Here is a 9,740-nt window from a genome sequence, read left to right as displayed (position 1 = left end):
TCAATACCGGATGCACATATTATGCATCAATGTTGTCGTAGATGAGCATGTTTAGCTGATAGAACTGAATGCAAAGAAAGAGAAGCAATCATAGAATGAATACAGGATATATAATGAATCTCATTTCTCAATACATGACACACTTGGCTACATAAATCCCAAACGTGAGCAACATTAACATTACATGGATAAGGGCAATCAGAGTGAGAACATTGCCATTACCACAATTCCAACACATAAGTTTAATAGAAGAACGATTTATTGTTAATCTCTTGAACCTCAAACATTTGGCGAATTTGGAGCAGCCAGCTAGATTTAGAAATTCAAGAGAGCTTTTGACAAATAATTCATTTGAGATGCTCACTAGATTTGTGCAGTTTCTCAAATTAAAAACTTAAGCCTTCTTATATACACAATAGAAGGATGAAGCTGCACCAATGAAGTACATCCTTCCAAGTCTAACCTCTCAGGAGGTCGAAGCAATCTAAAATTAGGTGTCTTTTTCAGATCTTCAGAGCCACAAAGGTTCAAGCTCGTTGGCAGCGGAATACCTTTCTGGATAGCAGATCAGACAAACATCAAAACTTGTTCAAAGACAAGATTTTTAACTGAAACATTAAAAAGATTATACATATATATATTCGTTAGTCTTAATGCCAAAAGTGCCATATTCACACTCTTGTCATGGGAATATCCCAATGACAGCGAGACTTCAACACCTCTTAATGAGAGAAATATTGAATAAGAAACATTCATTGAAAAACTGAAATGAGATATTTAAACTGTGAAATATAAAATTCCGATTCACTCAAAAAATTAAAAGAAGCATATATAACTTAAATTTGTTGATCATAATCAATTTAGTTTTGATCAAATATAAGCAAAAAAACCTATTAATACCTCTTCGCCTCTCCATAATAGTGTCATGCTGCTATCTGGCATGATCAATTCCACAAGATTTTTTGGATTAAAATTCGATGGCAAATAATTAAATGGATATTTATGCCATAAAAGATATCTTAAGTTGTTAGAAAGATCAAGAAGACTTCATGAAAATTTCACATTGTGAAATATAAGGATTCCAAGTCTCCTCATTTTTTATAAACCTTCAACATTTAATGCTGTCCCTTGTGGATGTTCTTCATTTGAGAGTACTATGACTTCAACACGATCAATTCCCTGAATATAAATGTATTGCATATGAAATTTGAAAAGTCAAAAGTATCAATAATTTTCTATATATAGAAACAAAACAAATAATCTAATATTCTAATTCCTAAAATGCATACGTTTCATCTACATAATCTTTGAAATATAATTACCATCAAATTAATATAAAGGCTTTGTTAATTTTATCAACTGGGGCCATTTGTTAATACAGTTATTAAGGTGAACAGAGTTTATCTTAATTAAGTCGATGCTGTAAAAAATGCCATTACTTTGTGTTATATGGCAAGCATCTAGATGCATTTTTAATCATCAATGTAAACTGCTACTATTTTAAGATGTGTTTCACATTTAATTAAAACTCTTACAAGAAGGATACATGAAAAAGGATCATGTTTTGCAATACATTTTTATCTAAGTTGGGGGATATTTCATGAACCAAACTGACAACATACATAACTAAAGGGCTAAACCGATAATTTACTTTTAAGACAATTAAAATACAAAGAACTTACCATGTTTGTCTCCATAATATGATGAAAATCTTCATAATTCCATATCCTACTGCGCCTTCCAGGCATAAAAGATTCACGTTGAACAATTACTTTTGCCAATTGTTGTAGGATAGGATGTATTTTTATTCTTTGGTTTGATATGTTTATTAGTGACTTGTCCATAAGACTTTTGATTGTCGCATTTTGACCAAGTAAAATCCTCTGGACATAATCAATCTCTTGTCATACAAAACAAAATGTAATATCCAAGAAAGCATCCTTCTGTTCATGTGTGAGTCCATCAAAACTTTTATGAAGCACCGTAAGCACTGAAAAGTCAAGAATCGTTTGCAGTTTGGCGAACACACTTTTCCACTCTGAAACACATAGACCAACCAGTGTTGAACCTACTGATTTAATAGTTAATCGAAGGCCATCAGCGTATTTAAGTGCCTCATGGGTTAGCTCCTCATAACCTCTCATTGGTTTATCACTTTTGAAAGCAATTTTACAGAAAAATCGAAGAGCTTTATTTTGATTCAATAGTTCCATCTTGTGAATTTCATCTACTCCAATCTTTCTAAGGAGTCCCTCTTCTCTGCTTGTTGTGATAATTCTACTTCCCCTCCAAACAACTCTCTAATCCATCCTTCATCTAAAACTTCCAGATACTCGACATCATCAAAAACAAGTATCCTATGGAATCTTGGCCTTTCTGGGAAAGCTATCCGGAGAAATGCCTCTCTTAAAATGAATTGATTTAGGAGATAGACTTGGCTGGTACCTGGTGGAATGGAGATGAAATAGGCAGAATCAAAAAGGTGGGAGATCTTGTTAAAGACATCTCCGGCAAGAGCTGACTTCCCGACTCCCCCCATCCCACTAATCCCTACAACTGGCACAACATCCTTTGAGCCTAAGTCTAGAAGATCAATTAATTTTTCTACTTGACGATAACCTATCCCAACTGTAGCTATTTGTCCTGATTTATCTATTTCCTTTGCAAATTCTTCAACATGGTTTAGACTTGATTTCCTGTAGAAGAGAAGAAGAACAAAAGTAATTTAGCAGAAATTTGTTTCATATAGGTATGAGTGCGTACAAGATTTCAATTTACTCATAATTTTTTTATTTCAAATCTTGTGTCTCTATATATCCACACACACGAGAGAGAGAGAGAGAGAGGACTTGATCAATTTGATACAGCCAAGTATATGCAGAGAAACAACCATTACGAACTAAAATAATGTTACTTACCAATAACGCTTTCCACACAAAATGGAGTTTCCATATTTCTTAACAATATTACGAATAACCATAGGCTGGTCTCTCCTGAATAAGTTGAATGAAAAGAAAGTTAGCGCCACTATTACTAACAAAGTGAACAGATGTCAATTGATGAAGAAGATTGCTAAGAAAATGATATTGACTGCACATTAATCTACAAATCATTTGCCTAAATTTATGTAAAATGAACTTATTCGAGAAATATTATCTTTATTAATTATTAGAGTAAATGTTTAATTTCGTGAAAACAAAAGTTCTATACTAAAGGACTGAGTTCATAATTTGGCGCAAAAAAGTTGAGAATAATTGTATTTTCAAGTTAAGAATAATTAAAGGAAAGAAGACACACCTAAAATGATAATTAAATCATAGTTTATTTATTTTCTTTACTTCAATATATCCCTTAAAATGCTTTGAAAGAAGAAATTTTAAAATATGGACAGAACAATTAGAGAAGAAGGTCTACTTATCTTGAACCACCAAATCTTTACTAGAAAGAAAACTGGCATTACGTACTTTAAAGGGATCCACCTGCAAAAAAATTTGCAGAAATGATGTGCGTCGCTTATTTAAGTTCAGTTCCTGCAAGTAGCGTGTCTGGGCCTCATATAAACACAAAGCTTGTATTTGTCCATGGGAGCTTGAGCAATAGAATCTCGCGAAGCCATAACCACATCATTTCTATATAGAGCGTTGTGAAGGTCTTCAACAAATGAGCGATTGTCCTCAGTTAAGAAATTCAATACAAACACATCACAGCTCCATGGCCATATCCCTTGGCTAACAACCCTACACTTCTCTGGACATCCATTGCAAATCTGAAACCATAGTTTCTGATTCTTAGTAACATTCAACCACACTTGTGTACCAAACCTTTGTGTGATATAAGGATTATTAGTACTCTCAGAAGCTAGTTGGGTAGTTTCAAATGGTAAAGAGGAAAACTCTCACTCCTTGAAAGAAAACCTAATTGAGATATATGGAAATCTTACCCCTAGATTTGCCAAACCAGTCTTGCATTGTTAATTTAAAATTTGTTTGTTTCCTTTGTTCTGTTTCTGTTCATGAAAACATAATAATGATAGGTTTGATCGATTTAAGCATGAAAGAGGACAGAAGTTGATCAGAACAATAATATTTCATGCCCAACAAACTATAAAGAACTGAACAGAATGTAACTTACGTCTCTTTTTCTTCAACCAAAGTTTTCTTTGCCTCCACAACTATTTTGCCAATAACTCGTCTTTGATCTTCCTAGAGAAAAGAAGAGAAAAAGAACAAAAAATAACAATGCTATTACGCAAAACATAAGCAGCCACAATCAACTCCTAACAAAAGATATAGAGGCCCAGTATGTTTATTTCAATTCAATGCACTTTGGCTCAAACGGTACTTTTCTATAAGGTAAGCATCACTAAATCATAACAAGCAAGTACATAATGGTACTCTTGTCAGCCGATGAAGAAGAATGATGGGAAAATTCAGAGGGTATATTTATGATTGATCCAGGTTCTTTCATTGTGAAAGATTTGCTTCAGTTCCAAACCAATGGCAGGGCAAGCTGTTTCTTGGAACCAGAATCTTATTAAATCACTTTACAGTGATCAAAATGCTTCTCGAATCCTTAGCATTCCTCTCCCTTCCACTAGGCCAGAGGATAGGATAATGTAGACTGGATCTTCTACTGGTGAATACACAACCAAGGATGGATTCAAAATACCGCTGAATAGATTGATTTTTCAGTTTCCCTTATCGTCTCAACCAATTTGGGGTTACCTTTGGAAACTGAAGCTTACAATGAAATTTCTATTATTCATTTGGAAATTAATTCACCATTCAATAACTGTTGGAGATGTCCTCTGGAAGCTTCATCTTTCTAATAGCAACCTTTGTCCTTTTGGACGTGATCAGATGGAATCTTTAGATCATGTATTTGCCTTTTGCAGCTATTCTAAAGCTTGTTGATTTGCTCGACTTTCAATAAGAATGTCAGATTTTATGCAGTAAGGAGTAATCTCTTGGCTTCTATGCACTTTTTAATGCTCTTAATCAACAAGGAAATCAAGAGAGTTGGTTTTATCCATCATTATTATTTTAAATTCGATTTTGCTCTCTAGAAACTTGGCTGTGCATCAAGGCAAAATAATTCCCCCTCAAATTTTGATGCGTGATTTTGTTAGTCAAAGATATTTGTTAACACAGATATGTGATTGGGGGAATAGAAATCATACTTCACTCATTCAACCTTCTCAGTCATTTCCCTCTGTTTAGGGCAGGTTTTGGCCAGGATGGTTAATTACAAAGAGGAGATTCAAATTCAGGAAATTACCACATTGTTCTTTGATATAATCTGGTTGGATTCTAAACGGCTTATCAGTATTGTGTTCAGGAAGCACACTAAAGGTCAACCAAATTTCAATCTGCTTTATCTCAGATCAGCAATTTTGTGGGTTTCAAATTTTGGTCATCACTATAATTTTCCTTTGGAAGGGCTGAATTTAGTGTGCTTCAAGAAAACAATCATCTTCAAGGATCTTCTTAATCAACACAGTGCTGATACTATCATTGCTGATGTTTTTTCATGTTGCTTTAGATAGTTTTTTTCTTTACTAACTCTACTTTTGTTCCCCGGATGAATGTAATTCAGCTCTGATTTTTTATCTTTTAATATATTTATATACTCATGTTTGTTACAAAAAAATATATATGAAGAAAAACTATAGTTCCTTGATAAAACAAAAAGTTGGGGATTTAAAAACTTCTATGTTCTATCAAGCATAACAATGAGTATCATCAATATTAAATATAAAACTTAAGACTATATACTCACATTATTAACAAGTCATAAAAAGCGGATAACAATTCAAATTTTATACATTTCTTGTTTGACTTATCTACCTAAATAAAAGTTTAGTTCAGAGAAAGTTACAATACTGTATCATGCTTTTCAAAGAGTTTGGAATAGAGAAAACGACAACAATGATAGAAGAGAGAGCAAATGATGGTACATAAAATTAGAATTTAACTTGTTTGAAATTGAAGAGATCTGAGTAAACATGTAATTAACAGAAAGGTTTTAATATATTACTTATTCCCTCTCTCTGTCTATTATTCCCAGATCCCAAACATGTATTGTGAAGAATTTAATCAATTTGTTGAACATGCATTAGGAGATCGATCATAAAGATGATGAGATGTGAACAATCAGATCCATAACCAACAACATATAAACTGACAGAACATTAATAATTACTTAGCAGTTTTGTATGACCAAATCTGGGCGTTCCAGTAGTATCTGAAATGGAGCTAGCCATGTTTTCACTCTAGACGGATCGATCTTGAAAAAAATTGGCAGAAATTTGTGGCCTTGTACCTTCATGCACTCAAACATCACTGCCAGTTCACCCAAGCAACTTGGTGAGAAAGCATATCTTTGTGAGAAGACAACTATATAAATCTGGGATCCTTCAATTATTTCTAATGACGGGTCAAACCAGCTGCCGATTCTGAAACATTCCTTTTCTAAAGCATTCTAAAGAATTGTATAAAACGAGCCAGTTTCCATATCATTGTAACTTATAGCCATATCATATTTCCAGATCCTCTGTGATGAAGAAGAAGAAGAAGAAGAAGAAGAAGAAGGACTGTTCTAGAAATCCATTGGTAATGGCCACACGATATTCACTGTGATATCAATAATATCAACAAAAAGTGGGAGCTTGTAGCATAGAAAATTACAAATTAGATCAGGCATATCCGTCAAGTGACTGTTGTTTGCTCCCTTGGGCTTCCTACCAGATGGTGTGAACACATTACTCTGACTTCAAGTGCACGTACGATGCAATTGACTCTGTCCGATTAAATCGATGGACCATGAATTGACTGAGAGAAATTGGAGACGCAAAATTAAACATGAGTGCTTCTTCGTGAAACGGTGAACGGTGAGAGAGAACCTGGGAATGAAACGATGCTCAACAAAGAGTCCTATTTCCTTCCCAAAAGTCGAGATGCATTGCTTCTTTTTTCTTCTTCAGACTCCGCCTTTAAGTGTGTTTCGGTGAAGCTGAGTGACCCATTTTGTGTTTCAGTCAAGCTGAGAGTGACCCATTTTGTTGTTCCATCCAAGATTCATTCTCATCCATTACTTTTTGCTATTGTCAATTGTAGCAATGGGATAATTTTTCCTGGATTCCCAAAAGGACTCGCTTTTCTGTACACTCTAGAATGATCATTCTAATCTTCATGAACAGGGATAAGCTTCAAATGCCCCAAAATGAAGAATTATAGGGGATGAGGAAAGACGAAGAAGAAGCCTTGAGACGATAAAATCATGATGTCGCCCATACTCAGGTTTACAAAGAGATCGATGGAATGCAGAGAAGAAGCAACCATAAATCCCTTGCTCTTCATGTTCTCGAAAAAGTAAGGGCCGAAACAAGCAGCAGCAGCAGCAAGCTCCTAGATACCGAACAAAAAAATTAAAGAGTAGAATAATAACAATAATAATTAAGTTTTTATAGTTTAATCCATGATATATATTAACTCTTAAAAATTAAAATAAAAATTATTAAATTTTATTAAAAATATTTTTATAATTTATAAAAAAAATTAATTTAATACTTTTAGTCTGATTTGATACACTATTTATAGTTTATTAACTTTTTATGAAAATTTTATATTAAAAATATTTTAAAAATAAATTTAATTATAAAATTTTGAGTGGTAAGAATATATAATTTTTTTTTAAAGTTATATACTCCCTCCATTCAAAAATATAAGATACTTTTTGAGGAGTTAGATGTTTAAAAATATAAAACATTTTTAGTCTTTTGAGATATAATCATTGTCCTTTTTTTCAAAAAGTATCCATTAATAATGACTTTATATTTATTATAGACTGTTTAATAGAAGTAAATGTAAAAAGATAAGGTTAATTGAAAGTAAATAACTACTTTATTGGAAGTGAGATTCGGTTAAAAATGCCTTATATTTTTAAATGCAGGGAGTATTATTTAATAAAAATATAAAATTTATTTTTAAAAGAAAGAAATTAAAATTCTTAATTTGCAGAAGTTAACATATGTATAATAAATTAAATTATAAAGGTTCAACAACAATAAGAAGCTTTACCTCACTAGATGGGGTTGACTGTATTGATTATATAATGTCAGCTCTATTATTTATTAAACTTTTAAAAATATTATTAATTAAAAGGTATCACTCAACAATCTTTAAAGAGTTCTGTTTAGTTTTCCTTTACTTTTTTTTGATAGAGCTTAAAGGTTCAATTAAAATAAAATAAGTTATATAGATCTAATTTAAAATTAAGTATTGTAAAAACATGCGGATATATTTTTAAAAAAAAATTAGGAAAGATGTATATGTATTTTTTATGTATATGTATTTTTATGTATATCTTTTTTTTATAAAATTTTGTTGGATTTATATCTATTCTTGAATATGGGAAAAAAAGGGATCATGTGTTGCATTAATCTAGTGATAGAAAATGTTTGAAACAGTCTGATTTAATCAATTCTTCAAGTCCCCCACACGCATTGGTCACAAGGATGAAGGATCCATCTTTTGATGTTTTAAAATATAAACTTTTTAATAAAAATAATGTTTTTATTATTAATAATTATTTCAATATTATCTTTTATTATTTTACTCATTAAATATATTTCTTTTCTTCTCATTATTTTATTGAATAAATTATATTTTTAAAAGTTTATAAAAAATTAATATTTAAAAATATATATTTAATTGATTTTATTGATATTTGTATTTTTTTAAAAAAAATATCTTATAAAATGAGACAGAGGGAGTAATTAATTTTAAGAACAAAAATAATGTAATTAATTCTATAATATTATGTAGATGCCCATTATTTTGTGATATCTTTTAATATTTCTATTATTTCATAATATCTCATATTATCATCAATTTGTATATTCTTTATGATATTTGAGAATTGCATACTTTTGCCTATAAATAATAGGCATCTCATCTCAATTATATTCTACATACAAAAATAAGAAAGTTTTCCATTCTTTCATTCTCTTGTTCTCTCTTTCTAGATTTATCTCTTCTCTCAATCCATATAATCCATAACACATTATCAACATAATTGCTCGAGGCTTAAAGAGTACTTATAAAAGTATTTGCAAATCACCCATTAATAATATTCTCATATTAGGAGCAAGATTTTGAAGTCACAATTTTGGGAGTTATAAGCCAGATTCTTACTAATAGACCTAACCTTTGTTGGTCTCTTGTTTAATACATTTATTTAACAAATTTATTATATATACAAATACTTTCTTCCTCACCCAAATAATCAAAAGATTACATATAATTAATGTTTTAAAATTTAAGGAAAATACAATTGGGGGTCCCTATAATTTTATCAAATTTTGTTTTGATTCTTATATTCTTTTCAATGTTTTAGTCCTTATGAGAACTGAAATTATAAGGACCTGAGTAACAAATGTCACCCAATTTTATTGAAATTATAGAAATTAAAAACATTGAAAAAAATTATAAAAACTAAAAGCAAAACTTGATAAAATTATGGAGATTAATAATTGTATTCCCTTAAATTTATTATGTGTCGTATTTAGAAGTATGATGCACAATTAAATTTCTAAAAGAAGTGAATTTTGAAATTATCCACACATAATATAGGATAGATCTTAAAGTTATCCACATAAAATATAGGGTGAATCATGAAATTAACCACATAGAATTATAAGATGGATTCCAAAGTTATCCACATATGGAAAGCTTTTCATG

The 9,740-nt window shown here is 31.1% G+C and overlaps 1 long non-coding RNA gene across 4 annotated transcripts; it reads right to left on the bottom strand.

Moving 5' to 3' along the window:
• Positions 1-91: 91 nt before the first annotated feature.
• LOC129284373 (uncharacterized) lies at positions 92-7,395 on the bottom strand. 4 transcript variants are annotated; one of them, XR_008586848.1, is made up of 6 exons: positions 6,902-7,395; positions 4,132-6,798; positions 2,919-3,766; positions 1,683-2,696; positions 901-1,179; positions 92-555 (listed from the first exon to the last, which is right to left on the bottom strand). It is a non-coding gene; the product is annotated as an uncharacterized LOC129284373 (long non-coding RNA). The 4 variants fall into 4 exon arrangements; XR_008586845.1 differs by lacking the exon at positions 6,902-7,395 and adding an exon at positions 3,941-4,006 and having other exon boundaries at positions 4,132-5,917; XR_008586847.1 differs by lacking the exon at positions 6,902-7,395 and having other exon boundaries at positions 2,919-2,993; positions 3,465-3,766; positions 4,132-5,902.
• Between the last annotated feature and the right edge of the window lie 2,345 nt (positions 7,396-9,740).

Source organism: Prosopis cineraria, unplaced genomic scaffold (genome assembly GCF_029017545.1).
Source record: "Prosopis cineraria cultivar Desert tree isolate PC_DT_omini unplaced genomic scaffold, ASM2901754v1 PC10, whole genome shotgun sequence".
Classification (NCBI taxonomy): Eukaryota; Viridiplantae; Streptophyta; class Magnoliopsida; order Fabales; family Fabaceae; genus Prosopis; species Prosopis cineraria.
The sequence above is the reverse complement of the archived record's forward strand: the minus strand, read 5'-3'. Positions and strand labels throughout refer to the sequence as shown.